At 47.9% G+C, this 18,069-nt stretch overlaps 1 pseudogene; it reads left to right on the top strand.

Moving 5' to 3' along the window:
• The first annotated feature begins 13,132 nt into the window (after positions 1-13,132).
• LOC120846655 lies at positions 13,133-15,331 on the top strand (annotated as a pseudogene).
• Positions 15,332-18,069: the final 2,738 nt, after the last annotated feature.

The following is an 18,069-nucleotide window of genomic DNA, read 5'->3' as shown; positions in this document are numbered from 1 at the left end:
ACTGCCCGCGACCACCGTGGTTTATTAAAATGAACATAAACTTTTTGTAATGTACCTTAGTTAAAAAATAAATGCAAACAATAAAAGCAAAACGAAAAAAAAACAAAAAAAAAACGCGTTTGCATAACGACGGCGCGTTTGCTGCCAACGATTTCGTCTGCGTGTCGTTCGCTGGTCGGCTACACCTTCGGACGCCGCTCCCGACGCCATCTATCAACACCCCGCTACTTGACTCTGTTGTCTGCGTCGCCGTCCGCCAATGACCCTGGCAAGTGTTTCGGCCCCATTTTTCAAAGAAAAGGAGCTACGCTTTGTAATTGTACAATAAAAATCTGACGTGTGAAATACACCTTTGATGAAAAGTTTAGATTGTTACATGCAGGCGTCGATTTTTACGGTCCATTTTAGATCGAGCCTGGTGACTTGGAACACCCTATATGTCAAATGATCGGATCAGCTGCACACTAATTAATTTCGAAACCGTGTGCTCCAAAAAGAACTTGCGAATACTCTCTATATTCTATCACGTAGTTTTGACACTTGTTTTGAGGTTTTCTTATTTAAACGAGTGTCAGAACCATATGATAAATAACAAGGCGTGCGCGAACGGTGGTAAGGCGTGCGCGAACGGTGTTCTGTCGACGAACATGAAAAAATCCCACCTGCGAGTCATACAGCTGCTCTGTAAAAGTTATGACGTGAAGTTGCTGCGGTGCTCCACATCTCTGCCCCTTGCAGCACTGGAGTGACAAATTCGAAGCTGTGGCGATCGCAGGCCCTGCAGTCGGCTTGGTGAATTTTTTGCATTGCATCCTGCGTGGCAGATTGAAGCAGGCGCCAACGATGTTCTTTGACTCTGATGTCGTCGAGCCATGTGAGGATCTCTTCGCTCTGCTCACGCATGTAGGCCCCCTGACCGAGAGTTTGAATTTAGAATGTAACTCGTCTATTAGCGGCGAGATGTTTCGGCGGCGCCCTCGTTCGGTTACCTTTCGTGACGTCATTACTTTGTGAACGACAAGTTCGATGGTGTTTGTAATGGGCATGGTGGCATGGTGGAAGCCTGAAATCATAGGGCTCTCAAAGCAACACTGCCAACACCGTCAAAATTGAAGTTCTTACATTCCTCTTATTTCCGTCGGTGAGACATCCTTTGCTGACGTCATAGCATTCGGCCAATTGTGGTGGGCCGACCACAGCGACGCTTTCGATCGCTCACGTCGCCAATAGGATTAAAAAAAGGCTGTAGGGAGGCAAGTGCATTACGGTGTGCAGGTCAGACACCATGGCATTTTGCGCCCTCTTATGAGCCGGGACGTTGTGCATAATAATAACCGTTTCGCAGCCTGGCTCAGCGGCAATGATAGCACGCGACACATCCTTTAGAAACTCTTTAAATGTGAGCCAGGGTACTTGAGCCACCGTCTTCCACAAAAGCAAGCCCTCGGCCGACATGCAGGCGATAATATAAATATTCGGCAGTCTTGGAGCCGTGGTTTTTTATACGGCTTTCGTACCACGCTTAGACCGTCCAAACTTACGGGAGCACCGTATGTTGAAGTTTGTTTTATCCACGTAAAACCTCAACGTTTGGGAACAATCTTTTTCAAGCCAAGTGCCAAAGACCTTCCGCTTTTATTTGACGTCGGGTTTGTTGCGGTCGGCCTACGGCAAGGAATCTTGCTTCAAGCTGTAGCCGTGTCTGTCCAAAAGGCGGTCGATTGAAGACGTGCTGATCGCCAGCCCGGGTCGTTGTCGTTGACGCCCACTTTTGAGCTATTTCAGGGTGTAGGCAGGGGCGGATCCAGACCTCCATTTTAGGGGGGGGGGGGGCGGTTCCTCGGTGTAAAATGGCGGGGGGGGGGTGAGTGTTTATATTTTTTGTGGAGTTATCGGTTTTACTAAACTCTGGTAAGATAATATAGATCTTGAGAGCTTTTGTATCGATTTACTTGTTGGGGATGAACTCTTTGAACTAAAACCTTTTGGTTGACCACGCTAGAGGTAAGTATCTAGAAAATTGTGGTGGCACTATCCTTTCTGAACACCATAACGCAAGGAATTTTGTAGTTCATAGGAAACGGGATTACTCCATTCGCGTGGCAGCGCGCTAGAAATAGAAAGAGAAGTTTAACTACTGGGGATGAATGTTTGGTGCTATAGCGGCTGTGACAATTGCAGACAGTGTAACTTGATGGCTCAGATATCCCCGGCGGGGCTACAACTTTTGGGCTCCTTTTGCTTGAATATTTATATATTCTCGTTACACCCGTAGAGCATGTACGGAGAGCTAACCTTTTCCAACTATGCAGAGGAAGCTCATGCAGCTAATGACAATGCGAAAAACGTTTTAATCTAAAACTCGGCTGTTCTTTGAGATTAAGCTTGGCATAGTAGTTAGAACTTTATATTCAGTGCCAAAAGGCAGAACGTGGTTTTAAAACAAACTTTTCATTGTCGCCGATTGCTTCAATGAAGCGAGTACGTTGCAAACAAGCGACAAAAATGGCCCGGCGGCTTCGACGCTGCTCGCGGCGTCAAAACACTTGACGCAGCGAACGAAACGAACGCTGCCAGGCAAGTTCGTCTGTTGCGCAGTACATACGGCATTGCCAACCCAAACTCGTGTTTTCACGTGTTCTGGATGCAACTCGAGAGAACGAAAGCGAATAATTGTTGAATATTTTTGAAAGCATGTTGCAATTCGGCAACTATAACTTTTAAACATAGACAAGACCTTAAACCAGCAATGGATCCTTCCAAATTATATTCAATTGCACTTCGTTTGGATATTTTCTGTATGAAAGGAACACTTACTTGTTTCTGGGTGGTTAGCTCATTCGTCAGGGTCGAGAGGACAGGTGCAGAGATATGATGGGGCAGAGCGGTTGTCCGGTCGGCGAATCTCAACTGGGCTAAAGGCCGATCACGACTGCAGCATGGATGTTTGGGAATCGGAGTTCACTCGAACGGGCACAGGCGCTCTCTATTTAATTTATGTATAGTCACATCTTTGAAAGGGTTCGTTTTCCCCAAGTCCCTAGGTAGGGAATTCGAAGCCGCAGTTGCAAACCAGCAAGCCCCGCCTCTGTTCCGTTCGACACACACATATTTGCTCCTGCAAAGCCGCGCGAAAGCTCTGCCGTCAATCCACAGAAGTAAAGACGGCGCCAAGGGGGAGACAAGGGGTAGCGGGCGCCTTCCCTAAAATATGTCCCGCCACCCAAAGTTGAAACGGCATTGTATACAAATAAATGCCAACGGCGTCGGCTTGAGGACCCCGTGCAAGCAGCCTCCAGCCTTTAGAGTGCTCGTACCGTTTATCTTTCTTTTATTAGCTTCCCGCCACGAGAAGTCGTACGTACCGCAGGCAGTGTGAAGCCCATTAGAGGAAACATTCTCCCCCTTCTGGCGCTCGTCGGCTTCTTTCTGTATTCTGCGCTGCGGCGCTGATCCTTAGTGAGGGATGGAGGCGAGGACGAAAGCGGGCTTATGTTGAAGTCAAGGTCGTGGGGAAGTCCGGAGCGTCTTCAGGAGAAGCTCAAACCCAGACTACACTGTACCCAGAGCATTTGCTTCCTCTCTCAGTTGAGAAGAAAAGCAATTGGTCACCTGGTTGTACAAGCTGCATCCCCCCCTGGAACGTCTCCTCCTGGTACGTCCCCTCTGCACTTCGCTTGGCAATGAGCACACCGTGCCAATAAGATACCTTTAGTGAGCCCGTGGGCGACAGCATCTCAAAGCAAACCAAAAAAGACATGCCAAAATACAAGCCCAGAACTACAAAGAAACCATCAAACGAAAAGTGATGAAAAGGCGGCCGCTAGAGAGGAAGGATAACCCTTGAGGAAGGCTGCTTGGCGTCTGCGTTTGGGAGCTTTCAGGGCACAAATTTTTCGCAACCTCCAAAGAGAGAGAGGGAGACAGGGAGAGAGAGAAAGGGAACTAGATATGTTGAAGGTATTTTCCCCCCGTGCTCGACGTGCTGGCCTTGTTTGGAAGTGTGCCTGCAGTCGAGGACCCTGATATTTGGTGCGCCTCCCCACTGTCTCTCCACTTCGAAACTCCTGACGCCGTCCCTGTCGGGAAGACGTGCCGTGACCTTGACGGAGATAAACCCCACTTTGGAAGCGCCCAGCACCACTCACCGCTGTTTTAGTCTTTTGTCCCTCGCGTCGATTGCTTACGTATTTCCTTCGAGCTGACGAAGAACCCCGGGGGGGGGGGGGGGTGGTTGCCTGGCCAGGCGTTTGGGGGAGGGGGGGCGATGGCCCCCACCGCCCCCCCCCCCCCTTGGATCCGCCACTGGGTGTAGGTCGGACGGACGTCCACCAATGGACATTTGCTTTATTATTCAAGCATCAAGGAGAATGCAGAAATTGGTGTTCCACGCGCCACACGCGCACGCCTTCTCCGTATTAAAGATTCGAACTAAATTACTAAAATAAAGCGTTGACAAACGCGCGTGCAAGATGCCATTTGTTTTAGGTATTTGCTTTAGAAAAGTACTATACTGCTGAGGCCAGCACGTACGGCGCGTGGAACATCAATCCCTGCATCCTCCTTGATGCTTTGGTTATATAACAATAGGTTTATAGCGTCAAAGAGGTCAAAACGTCAACATTAAATGTTGATTTGGACCTTCCATGGGCCCTTGGCAGATCCCTGCCTGTTTGCACGATTTACCTGGCGGTCTTGATGTTGATGCCGAGTGTTCGTGCGAGAGGCGCTAGGTTGCCACCGCGTCTTGAGCAATCAAGAAGCCTCGCTCGGTCTTGTGCAGAAACCGTGGCATACTTTACGTGAATGACATTGGGGCCTGTTTTGGCCTGCCATGTCGGCGACCAGACGAATCATTAATTTTAGAGCGCAGCTCTTAGGCGCCCGTTTCCGGCTTGAGCGCCATCGCCGTCGCCGTCACCGTAACTGCGCGTTGCATTATGGGACGTTTCCCATAATCGCGTCAAGACGTGACGTCACGAGGGTTACGAGTGACGTTACGAGGAAGGAGGGAGGGAGGGGAAGGAGGAGGGGAGGAAAATGGAGGAGTGGTAGAGGGAGGGGGAGGGGAGGAGGCGAAGGAGAGGACCAGGGAGGAGGAGGAGAGGGTACGGAGGAGGGGCATATCCTCCTCTCCGTACCCTCCCCTCTTCCTCCTCAAGAGCTGCGCTCTATGTCCTCCTTTCCCTTCCTCTACTGCTGTGTGCCGCCATTCGTTTCCTAAAATCTGCACCGTGACGCAGTCGGTGCTTCAAATAATGTCGCTTCTTGTAGGAACCTCTTATCTAGGAACTTTAGGCCAAACAAGCGGCGCCAAAAGTATCATCACGGCGCTCGCTCGTCTTTGTTCGTTTGTTATCGCCGATTTGAACAATCATGCGCAGTGAATGCTCGGTAATACTGCTCTTTTTCCCTCTGCGTGGTTGCTGTAGCTAAAGTCCCTCGATACCTCTTTTACAGCTAACGACAACCAGTACACATGACAAAGCACATTCCGCTAAAACAAAATGGCGGCATTCAGTTCCAACCGACGTTATTAGACTATCTCAGCTACGAAACCGCTCATAGACGCTCTATGCCCAAGCAGTAACCTCTCCCCCTCCCTCACCGTGACTCTCCTCCCGTCGTTCGACGCGCCGGACGGTTCCTTTGGTAAGTGCAGTGTATTCTGTGGGATACGTACGTTTCGAGACGCAGCGTCTAGATGGCGTTCCGCCGTACGTACTCCATGGAACGCACAGTTCGTAAATGACGGCGCTTCGAACGACCGGAGGCGGACTGAAGTGAGTGAGGGTCCCTTCCCGCGGGAGCTCCACAACTGAGTTAAGCTAGTAACGTTGGTTCAAACCTCTGGCTGTGCGCCGCCATTCGCTTCCTGAAACCTGCACCGTCACGTGTCGGCGCTTCGAAGAATGTCGCTACTTGTAAGAAGCTCTTATCTAGGGACTTTATGTTTAGCCGATGATCGATAGCGAACTCGCCAAGACGTTGAGCACCGTGACGATGCACTTTTGTCGCTGCCTGATCGGCTCCACCTGATTGTAGCGTCAGCTGCGGTCGCACTTAGTGCAAACCGGAGTTTCTATCTGTCTTTATTTCAACAGCCGCCTCTGTGGACGTGCATATGTGGCTACTGGCAGCTCTAGGCACGCAGGGAGCGGCAAGTTTCGGGCATCTTACTATCGCTCCGCCACCAATGACATCACAGAGTTGGCCAACCTAAGGGCCCAAGAATGAATCACGAAGCAAGATGCATCATCACGGAAGGCCCCGTCCTGCGTGTCTTATTCTCTTAAAGACGGATCTTTAGGTGTTTCCCGAGGCTGTGTAGCCGTAGACGTCATTAGATTTAGCTTGTTTCTCTTTTCACAAATTTCACTTTGTTTGGGAATTCACTTTCTCTAGAATATTAGCAGACTCTGTTTCGCATTAGACTACCCTCGCCCCCTCCCCTCCCTCCCCCTTCCCCCTTTCAAAAATAAGAAGCGCCTATGCTTTTTTGTACTTTTTTATTATAAAACGACAGCTGTACAGATCTATTGTTTGTGGGCTTGAGTACCGGCCGGGGTGAGAAGGCGCCGTGTAACTGCGACTTAGATTGCCCGTGAAACAATCTTGCTTCGTGTTCTGCAGGAAAGCAAACTGAAGGAGGTTTTGTTTTTTTATAACGCGAAACGTCCAAGGTTATTTTGCCTGGCTTAGCACATACCCCCCCCCCCCCCTCTCCCTCACATGCACAGAGACAATTGTTCCCTTTTCACTTTCTAGGTAATAGCGAAGTGGCATCGTGCACGGCAGCCCAGAGTTCGACGACCCCTGCGAAAGAAGGCAGTCCCGAGAAGAGCCAAGCCGGCGTTGACTCCTGTTGGCACGTGGCCATACTGGCAGGCCTCGTTGCGTTCGTCGCCTCAGTTCCAAAATCGGTCTCTGGATTTTTTTTACGTGGGCTTCATGGAGGAATTCGGCGTTGACCGCAAATCCGCTTCGTGGCCCAACAATGGACTAACGGCGCTGTCGCACTTATCAGGTGCGTAAAGCCGCGATAGCACCGCTAACACATCATGCAGAAGGCGGGAAACTGCCTGAGGCCCTTGCACAATGGTCACATTGGTCATAAAAAACGCTGCTTGCAGACATGTTCGAGGCAAACATGAAGCCAACATCCTTCTAAGATGCTTGAAACCTGTTCGTAGACAATTCTGTCATCATGGCTGCAGCGAACACCATGCGCCTTTTGTACGCTGTACATGACCAGCGTGACGACGGCTTAAGAGCTTTCCGAGTCGGTGCTTAGTTTGCGCAAAACGACCCCACAGTCCCGCAACGATGTCAACAACGCCATTCGCGATTTGGTGCCTGACGCAAGCTATAGACCAGTGGTCTCAAACTCAATTGAGTGCAGGGGCCACATAGCCCACACCGAAAAGGTCGAGGGCCAACGTGAGATTGGGGGGGGGGGGGGGGGAGGATTCAAAAAACCTTAAAGTGAACAGACCTCCTGCTTCAATTTTTTTGTAAACACAGTTTTGCCAGTGACATTTTTAGATTTGATTTGCTTCTATGACTACTTTAGGCCCTGACCTGAGGTAGTAACAAGAAGTAAAATGACACCGTCCGGGCCAACGTGCTGGCATTATTAATAGATCAGGAAAGATAAGTACACTGCCGTTCTCGTTGCTCATTTCATTCAGTAATTAATCAAGCCCAACATGTCTCTAAAGAAGAATCAGTTATTCTGACAGTTCTTGCTTTCATGACAATATTTATTACAACACTCTGAACAAATACTTGCCTTATAAGTTTTTTTTCTTTTTTTTTTTTTTTTTTTTTTTTAAGGCGAAAATTTTGAGCTTGTAGTTTTAGCTTTGGAAGTTGATCCTGCTGATCGAGAGTTCGCGCAGCCAAGATGCATCCTTCAACGGATAGCTGGTGCTTGCTGCCTAGTAGTGGAATCGTTGTACAGTACAAAAAGCTGGCAAGCAAAAAATAAATCGAAGCAAAGGGCAAATGAACAGAGATAAGTATAAACTATATGAATACCTTGAAAGAGCAGAGCTACTGTTCAAGCGAAAATAAATCTACGAGATGAGATCACTATGAGGCATGCCATTTGTTGCGCTTGAGACATGGGAACTGGGACTCGTAGCTGGTCGTCTGAGGGCGGCGTCCCAGCGAGTCGCGGGCCGGGACTCGCTGGGATGCGACTTGTCTGGTCTATAGTATGGGTCTCGAACATGGTGCCCGCGGTGCGCGTGTTTGAGACCCTTGCGATAGACTATTATGCTCGGGTGAGAGGAGAGAGGGAAATGAGCGTCCATGTTTGGCAGTTCCGACAGTGGAGCGTAGGTAGAGCCTATCGAAACTGTTCGAACGATGAGAATGGCGCGTGCCCTTTCCCTATTCTGCTCCGCTGAATCGGTTGAAGTGCCCGGGGAGGACGGCTGGTTTGACGTCTGCTATTGGGATCCAGTGCGTACCCTTTTCCGCTTTCACCAGCCCAATCAGTTGAAATGCCAGAATGTATGTAGATATGGCGCTGCAGTCGAATAAAATGGCGCCTGCCAGAGAGCCCTTAGTGGAAAGGTCTATAGACCATTGCGAGCGGGGCAACTGGGCGCCGCCATGTCTCTGCTCGTACGAGCAAGCTCGTGCAATTGTAAGCCTGTCAACGTTACGTTCACGCGCACGCTACAGATGCTTGCACGCATGTGGCACCAGCCGGGCCGCCATGCTCGCAATTCTCTATACGGCGAGCAAGTGTTCCAAAAGGCGTCTTTTGGCAAGCGCGCGCCATCATCGGGGAGGTCGGGGGGAAACGAAAGCACGTGGACGGATTTGGGGGGTTAACAAACGCACGAGGTGCGCAAGAAGCAGACGAACTTAAGTGCATTATAGTCAATGGCAGTTCAAGAAGCAGAGGGCTTGAAGAGCCCCGAGCATTATTACTCCGTAGCCTATGCGGAGCGCAAGTTCGTCCGCTTCTTGCTGCGGTGACGTCGGAACGCCGAGCTCTGATTGGCCCTGATTGGAAGGATAGTGGTGGAACCTCAGTAATAGCTGCCTTGGGGTCTACCCACTATTCTTCCAACCGGAGCCAATCAGAGTTAGGTGTTGTTCTGACGTCACCGCTACCCCGGGCGCAAGAGGCAGACGAACTTACGCTCCGCATAGGATTCTTTAGTCGATAAGAACGCCTAAGAATGAAGCGAGAAGCGTAATCATAAACAATATAAACTTTTTTTCTTGTATCATGGGGGCTTTGGTTGTCAAAATATTGGTTATGAGGCAACATTTCCCACAATTAAATCCGTATGTTTAGGTTTGAGCTAAACAAAGTGACTATATTTTGTCGGAAAGTTTGCTGTAACAAAAATAATGCTCATTAAAAAAAAAAAAAAAAAAAGAAGCAAGAAACGTACCGTGTGTTCTCACCAGGTATGGACAGTAATTGAAGAGAAATTGAGTATTTGAAATGCACATTTATACACTCGGAGGATTTTGGAGTTCGTGCTCAACAATATGTTAATAAATATATTTGCCAATGGAAAGTAACCACTGGAAAATAGATATTTGACATACAGTTCTAATTAAATGCAAACTTGGGACCATACGCGATGATTCATAGAACATGAATCATGCCACTGTGTAGGCACAATAACGTCAAAGTATAAAAAGAGAATAGCAAGAAATGCATAAGTGGCATGAAACTACCTACATATTTATTTGGGACTTTTTTTTGCATTTTTGTGACCGAACGGACGTCACATTCACGAGTTAGAAAAGCCCTTGTTAGATATGTTACAAAAACCTTTGCAATTCAGCTCGCACTGAACTCATGTACCGAAGCTGTATTGCCTTTCCCGACGTTGTACAGCCGGCACTATAAACGATTAGCGTAAACGATCGTCGACCGAAAAGGTGAAATCTGCTTGCGCAGCGCTGCGCTATCGCCAATACATTCAGAGCTATTATCTTTTCAGAAGTCCAGACGCAACCGACGATATGAGCTCAAGGAGACAATCAAGCAGCGGCAAAGGCACAATTCCCTGGGCCTTTTCTGTCTGCGATTGGTTCAGCGATGATATAGAACACGCACGGAAGCATGCCGAACACCGCGATAGTGCGCTATTGAGTGACGCTGTCTTATTGGTACCATCTAAAGTCGCTGGATTCTGGGAAAGTAGCGCCGTTGCAAACCCCCGCCTGCTAGCCGGATACAAACAATTGCGAACATGCAGATGACCAAGCCTCGCAAGGTGGTTGGCTGTTAATAAAAAATTGAAACTGAGCACTCTAAAACATAAAGGCATCGGGAAACATTAAACTGGATGCGCACTACAAAGATGCAGGGGCGGAAGAAACAAATGAATGTAACATAGTGAACCGAGCAAAGTCGCACCTTATATATCTCGCAAGTACACAAAAAAGGACTCCTTCTCTTACCTAATAAAGGATAGTTCTAGACAGGTGTAGCGTACGGCCGACCAACTTCCGCACCCACCATCCTCCCACGTCTCTCAGACTTGTGCGAAGGGCGCGAAAGAAAAGTGAATGCGACCACCGACCAGCCGGACGTAGCGGCCAGATAACCCTCTGGCTCTGAGGAACTGTTCCTCGCCCAACCAAACTTAGAGCTCGGAGTCCACGTGGCGGAGCAGGGTACCCCGCAGTAGAGTTCCTAGATAGCCCCCCTCCCCCTCCCCGCAGGGGAGCCAGAGTTGCACGTCTCTTTTAGGACGCCGCGCCGCTGTTCGCCGACTTCAATCACGTGACAAACAAAGATCCAGTGCTGCGCAAGGAAGCATCTACTACGGCCGCTCTACAGTTCCTTTAGCCGCTAGCCGGGCTGGTGGTCTTAATACGTGACGTGGTTGATCGCCTTCACCTTGCCGTACTGTGCGAGGACTTGCACCAGTTCCTCCTCCGACACGTATACGGGGGGAGGCGTACACTGACAGAAACACAACGTGGATTCCCGTTGGCTCCAGGGGAACTTCCACGTTGCCAAGCGACAAGAACTCTTACGCTACAAAACATCGAGCGGCAGCCATGGTGTAGACCGCCGCCATGAACCTTGCTCCACCGCGGCGTTGCATGGTCGACAGGCCATCGCTCCCGGCGACGGCTCGGACGCTTTCCATGATGGCATTGACCTGAGTGTCCACCGGAACGTTAAAAGGGGAGCACTGGGTCTTCGTAGGCGTCAAAACGGGACTTCGAACCTCGGGGACCACGAATAAGTTGAGGTCCCTGGGAGCGCGTAAAACAGGTGAAATGATTTAGACAAACGAGCGACCGCAACCTGTTGCCATGGCAGTCGCCCTTTCGGTTCATTAAGGTCTCGGAAGCTTCGAAAGTGTCGTTCTAAATCGGTCGTACCAAGGTTGCCATGGGGCATCAACGTACGGAAACCCTTCCTCGTCAATATGAGAGTCTTTGGCGCCGTGCATGCAATCCACTTATCCATCATCCTCATCATACACAAATCTCTTCCGATGGTACTGCTGTTCTCACGTATTTAAATAGAGGAACATTATTTTCAATGCCGCCCAGCACCGACACCACATGTGGTGGCGGTGCGAATATGTGCGCTTGTTTTGCGATGGTGTGGATAACAAAGCGGTTTTCAAGAAACGTCGGTATGAAGGTATACCCGTCACCAGCGAACTTTGATTGGCTCACCAAAAATGGAAAGGTCCAAGAGAAACTGCTAATTTCATGAACAAAAATGGGGACTACACGTGGAGCTTGACGCTACTTTCCCTGTATCCATATACTTTTGTCCCATCAGCTTGTAGTGTCGGCTACGTCTGGATTCAAAGTGAAAGGAAGTGTAGAGTGGCCAAGCCGTCCCCTCCTTTTAGTCTCAGAGGTGCTTCGACAGAGAATTATGGTTTGAAAATAATTCGTTAATTATTACTACATCGATACTGACATTTGACCCCGCGGAGGGCCAAATTCAAGCTTATGGACATCCACACCGGAGAGGTACAGGACGGACTCCGCACATCGTGCAAGGTCCCCGCAATCGCTACACACACCTTCTGGGACTGTCCCCTCTCCAGTTCACAAAGAGAGACCGCAATCAAGGACCTGCCCGATAATAAAAAGCCAACGTGTTTCAGAGAGTTGTTCCTACCGGTAGGATCGCCAGGTCATCGAAAAGCAGTTCTCGACTGGCTCATCGGCTGTATCAAGTCGGCGGGCCTCGCAACTTTCATCTGAACCCATTTCATCTGAACCCCTTTCATCACTCCCTACGCTGCTCCTTACAATCATTCCCACAGTCTCAGTTTATGATATCAATCAAGCGCGGAGAGTTCGACCTTCTTCTTTTTCAATAGACCGCATTCGAAATACTGCCCTCTGTTGGCAGGTCTGGAATCCCTGCACAATGGCGGACTATCACCTCAATGTCACGGCAAACTGGAAACGACACATCCACAGAAAAAAGTGATGAGGGTAGTGACAATGGACTTTCGACTCTGTTTGATTGGCTCGTCGGCTCGTACTTTTGGCCGCGCTCCGACGTTCACTATTTTATGGAATGACTTGCATGTTCCTCGATGCAGTTGTTCCCCCAAAGAGCAGTGATTCCGACCTTCTATTAATCGAGACGTGACTTTCGAAAAGGGTCTACAAAAAACCTTGCAATCCTTGTCAGTTCGCGCTTTCAAAACCACAAATGGCGATAAAACTGAGCACAGAAAAGAATATACTGGTGACCCAATCTGCACAATCATGCATGACCGGCTAAAGCCTGATGCAATGGAGCAGCGTTCCGAAAGCGTTCTTTGGAAACGGCCGCTATCTGCCGAACTCCCCTGCGCTACAAGAATGGCGCTTTTCGTCGGCTAGGCAATCGCTTGTTTTTGTTGACCCCTTTTAGGCTATTCCTGTATATCTGACGCCCAGCAAACGTTATTGGTACACCATAATAGTTTATTTTTAATTTTTATTTTTTTTTCAAATAACTGTACTATTTCGGTTACGGTTACGGCAAAAACTCCGTATTTTATACGTTTTCGGTTTGAATTCCGGTCACGGTTTGGGTCCCTGAATGTATTGAAGGACTAAGGTACATACAACATTTACCATATTAAAATAATCGCACTTAACATTTCCTGCAGGAATTCTTTTAGCGGTGCTGCAACAACGTACAACCTTGTTCCGGGCATTTTTCTGGGGAGGACTGCTAGTCTGGACGGGAATTGTGGCATCTTCGTTTGTGCCGAACATGGCGGCCATGACTGTCACATTTGGTTTTATTTACGGTAATATAACCAATATCTAGTATTATTGTAACCTTTAATTTTGTTTTGCTTTGTTTGTGAAATTCAATGACTTTCCGTTTAACTATCGCGTTTCGTTAAGGTGAAATGTTGAGAAACGAAACAATGTTGCATTTGCTACGATCCCCCAAACATTGCCTGTTGCAAATGTTTTTTTTTATTTTTTTATTTTTTTACGCGTTGTTTTACGGCCGGTGACATTTCGAAAAGGAATAACAGCAATATAAATAAATAAATATGCGTCAAACCCTACTTCCATTGTCTCCCTTCACCCTTTTATACTTTGCCGATCGACCGATTGGTTGTTCCTGGATACTATAATAAACACTCATTGATTGATTCAGTGATTATTAATATTATGTTTATTATTATTATTATTATTATTATCTTTCTTTCATCGACATGGCGGAGGAGTGATTAACGTAGCTTGATATAAGAAATAAACATATGCAGTCTTCCGAAAACTGGTTATATAATATTTTTTTTATTGAACAGATGGAATCGAGATAGCACAGATGTTAGATGCTTCGGAAAGCGTTAACATACCTGCCAATAGACCTCTTTCGAAATTCCGTCAAGCAAAAGGGTTTGAATTTGGGCTAGTTGGTTGAACATGTTTAGGGGTTAGAAGCGCTAAAAACGATGGACGAGTAGGAGAGACACACACCACAGAGCGCTACTTGCAACTGGTTTATTATTGGGAAAACCACACGTACCGCGAAACCAACAAGACACACATCCGAATACTGTTGGAACTGAATCGGATGTGTGTCTTGTTGGTTTCGCGGTACGTGTGGTTTTTCCAATAATAAACCAGTTGCAAATAGCGCTCTGTGGTGTGTGTCTCTCCTACTCGTCCGTCGTTTTTAGCGCTTTTAACCCGTCAAGCAACATTGGCAGTCGCCGTTTTTTGGTCGCGAAGCGTGTGATTGGATTCGAATTCTCCCGACCGCTGACTCAACCCTCGTGATCAATACACGTTCAGACTACGTGCCCAAACAATGGCGGGTTCGGATAATGGCGCAGCAGCTACTATAGGTGACGATCTCATTTAAAGAGAGTCTATCTCCAGTTTTTTTAACTCTGCTTTTGTCCTTTTGTCTCACTGGACAATCGTGCTATGAGAAACCAAAATGAACCATGCATATTTGTTAAAAAAAAAAGATTGTTTAAATACAATTTAGGATTTCTTTTTCCTAGGTCTAGGATACGGGCTCAACATGCTGATACTGGGTGTCCTCCTCGCACTCTACTTTGACCGGTACAGGGGCATAACTTCGGGAATCATGTATGCCGGACTGTCATGTTCCGGTCTGGCCTTTCCCAAGTTCCTGGTTTATCTGCGACAGGAGTACGGCTTTCGCGGTACGCTTCTCATCTTCGGGGCAATCGCAACTCACGTCACGGCATTTGGACTCGTGCTGGAGGAACCGCCCTGGATATTCCCGAGGGAGAAAGAAGACCAGCAGTCGAGGGCACCTCCGGACTTTCATTCGAGTGCAAACGAGGAAAATATTATCGAGGAAAACACGACTGAACGTTTGGAAACATTTTCTTCCCTGTTAATGCTATTGCACCGACCTATGTTTTATGTTGTCATTTTGGATGCTGCAATTGCGGACTTGACATACGCGACATTCACGTCTACCATGGTCGACTACGGGGTAGATAAAGAACTGTCGCTTTCGGATGCAGAGTCCCTCATCGTCTACGGATCATGCGCAGAGATTGTCGGACGACTGTTCGTCCCTCTTGTAGCCGATGGAGGGTTGATCCGGCGCAGTACTCTCGTGATGATTAACTTTTTTATTGTGGGTGGTTCCCTGATATTGATGCCACATGTGACTCTCCACACGCAGTTCCTTGTTCTCTGTTTGTGTGTATATATTTCCCTAGGATATCTGACTACCATGAAGAGCGTTCTGATGGCGGACTATGTTGGTGTCGAGTGGATCGCAACCTGCTACGGGGCCTCGGGATCGGTCTTGCTCCCTCTGACATTGTGTACTCCATCTATAATTGGTAAGCGACCTTTTTAGGCAGTCGATGCCGTGTCTGGAATGATCAAAATTTGCGCACAGAGAGCACTTTTTGACATCTTTAGTCGCCTAATCAGTTGCAGGTACTTGTGGCTACCCAACTGAAAGGCACATTTATTGAGTTCTCCAGAAAATACTAGAATTACAGATCTTCAGATGCATAACAGGAAAAAGGATTTTCTAAAGCAAAACGAACAAACTGACAAACGAACAAACAAACACACAAACAAAATAATATTCTAAGATTAATTACATATTATGTTTTAGCTCGTTAAAATGTAAAGTTTGGGTCACTTGGCTGCCTGAACGAACGATAGTTTTCGAAGATATGGTTTTACGCTCTTATTCAAAGCAAATATATGACTCTTGCCTGTGTTCTGCTTAGGGTTCGTACCTCAGTTGTTATGTTGTCTTATTGTAGGTTAGAAAAACAGAATTTTTCTGATTAAATAAATATAAATGGATCTAAGATGGAAATAGCATTGAACATGGAGGCGAGCTGGTAAGCCTTCAACATCTTGAACACTCGAGACTTAAGAACAAATATTTGGACAACACACACACACCCGTGATGTGCACAATACGTGTTTGTGTGTGTGTACGTGTTGTCCACATTTTTAGTACGTAAAGTGTCGAAGTTTTCTTCAATTTTTTTTTAGAACCAGTTGATTTTGACGCGAACTAAACCAACACCGCCTAGATTGATCAAACAAGAGCACTAAAACTTTGACGTCATCAAAGCGAGATCGAGCGAACGCAGATTGGGTACGAGTGCTACGTGAGCTTTCGGCTGCCCCGTGTTCAATCAACACATCTTTCGACGCCCGGCATCAAGCTCGAGTTCAATTGCTGAGTTGGCACCACCCGAGTGAGATGACGTACTATGGAGAAAGGCAATAATATTAAAACTGTATAAACCTTACAAAAAAGTTTTTTTGGACAGTTTTATTTTCAGTGTTCTTGCGGCATATGGCGCGTGATTTGCTCCTTCTTTCCGATGCGACGACCATGCGCGTGTGCTAGGCTGACGATATTACACGCTGCGCTGAGTGATTACTTGTAAGCATTGGAATGGTTTATAGGAAGTATTCGCTGGCGGCCATAGCTGTGTGCAAAACTGCTGAGCGCGTGCTGAAGGCGAGCTTCCACAGTTCTTTTGTAACGTGCGTTCCGCACCCTGAAGATTTCCGGTCTTAGCAGCCCATTAATGTAGACTGGTTCAGAGCATGCGCTCTAGACATCGCCCACAAATATGGCGCCCAGTGAATACTCCTTTTAGGCCAGCGCGCTGTTTCCAAACAAGCCCTCACGAGGTGTGGCCAAACGCGCGTTTTCCGCACGAAGTGTGGCCACTGCGCCTGCGCAGGAACCAGATTCACGTGAAGTGATCGTCTGCTCAAGCACTCTGCCAATAGCAGCGCCACCGCAGTGACGTGACGTCAGCACCACGTGTTGGTGTATAGGGTCCTTCACTCCCAGGAACGATTGTTTCGTGTCTTTTAAACTCATTTAAACGATCGCTTAAATACTGCATTTCGTGCGTTATTGGACTTGGGTCATTAAGGGCAAAGGCAATTTATTTTGTCTGCCTTCTACCTAGCCTCCTTTATACTCACAAAGACTGGCAGTTCGATGACGGAGCCATATAGAGTGCCCGGTAGCCGATTTGGAGCGCGAGGATCTGGTAGCACAGAGCACTTCTCGGGGAGTCTGGTTTTCAGCGCACAGCTTTTGCAGCGGCGAGGACCCGAAACATGGTCTTTCAACCCGACGAGGAACGAAGCGGTAGCGCGAGGAACGCGAGGAGCACGAGCGGACATTCCATTGCTCGGGAGAGGTGTGTTTCGGCGTTTCGCCGCAGCGGGGCGCCCATTATATGCCCTTCCTCTCATCCGTTATCTGCCGCACTAACTTTTCACTTTCGGCGGCCGCGTCTCGTGGCGATGTGCCATGCTTCTACATTTCAATGGCCGAATGTGCAGTGCGGAAATGTAGACGCACGGGGGAGAGGGGGGTGAGGGGGTTCTACAAAGAGGGGTCACCTTTTTTTTCTTAAGAGGGGGCGCACCTCAGAGCCCCATAGAGAATACATGAGGTTTTTCACCGAATTAAAAAAATTCTCACATAATAACGGCTGCGCGGATCTTCTTGAAAATTTCGGCTTTAAAGACATTGAGTCATTATCGAGACACTAAGCGCAACAAATGTTTCATCATAAATTTAATTATATTCTTTAAAAAATCATGAAAATGGTCAAAATCGGCTAATTCGGCACTCTTGCGTTCGGAGCGAATTTACAAAATTATCTAAACTCAAACATAAGAACTATTGCGCTTACTGTCTTCTAAATTTATTACGGAATCGAATAATATTCAAATTATTCATGTAAGTCGTTTTGTTCCGTAACTACAGCAAATATAAAGAACCAAGGTGTCGGTGCTTGTTTTCGTCGTTTTTAAGGTACCTCTCTCTCCCGTGCGGTGGCGCTCGCTGTCCACGAAATGCGAAATCGTCCGTTCGGAGATCGGCCGGATCGGCACTGTGCGAGGTGTTCTTCCGCGGCCGTATTCCGCGCCCGTATCCTGTTTCATTCTGCACGCCGAGGCGTCAGTGTGCGTGTCTTGCTTTCCTGGTTCTCGCTGGGTAGGTCTCCGTGTTTTCGCAAGTGGCAAATTCACCTTGGAGCTATGGGTCGAAGACGACCGTCCTGTGGCAAGCGGACCGCGAGGTGTTCCACA

Source organism: Ixodes scapularis, unplaced genomic scaffold (assembly GCF_016920785.2).
Source record: "Ixodes scapularis isolate PalLabHiFi unplaced genomic scaffold, ASM1692078v2 PGA_scaffold1__304_contigs__length_218370807, whole genome shotgun sequence".
Classification (NCBI taxonomy): Eukaryota; Metazoa; Arthropoda; class Arachnida; order Ixodida; family Ixodidae; genus Ixodes; species Ixodes scapularis.
This window is presented reverse-complemented; position numbering and strand designations above follow the sequence as displayed.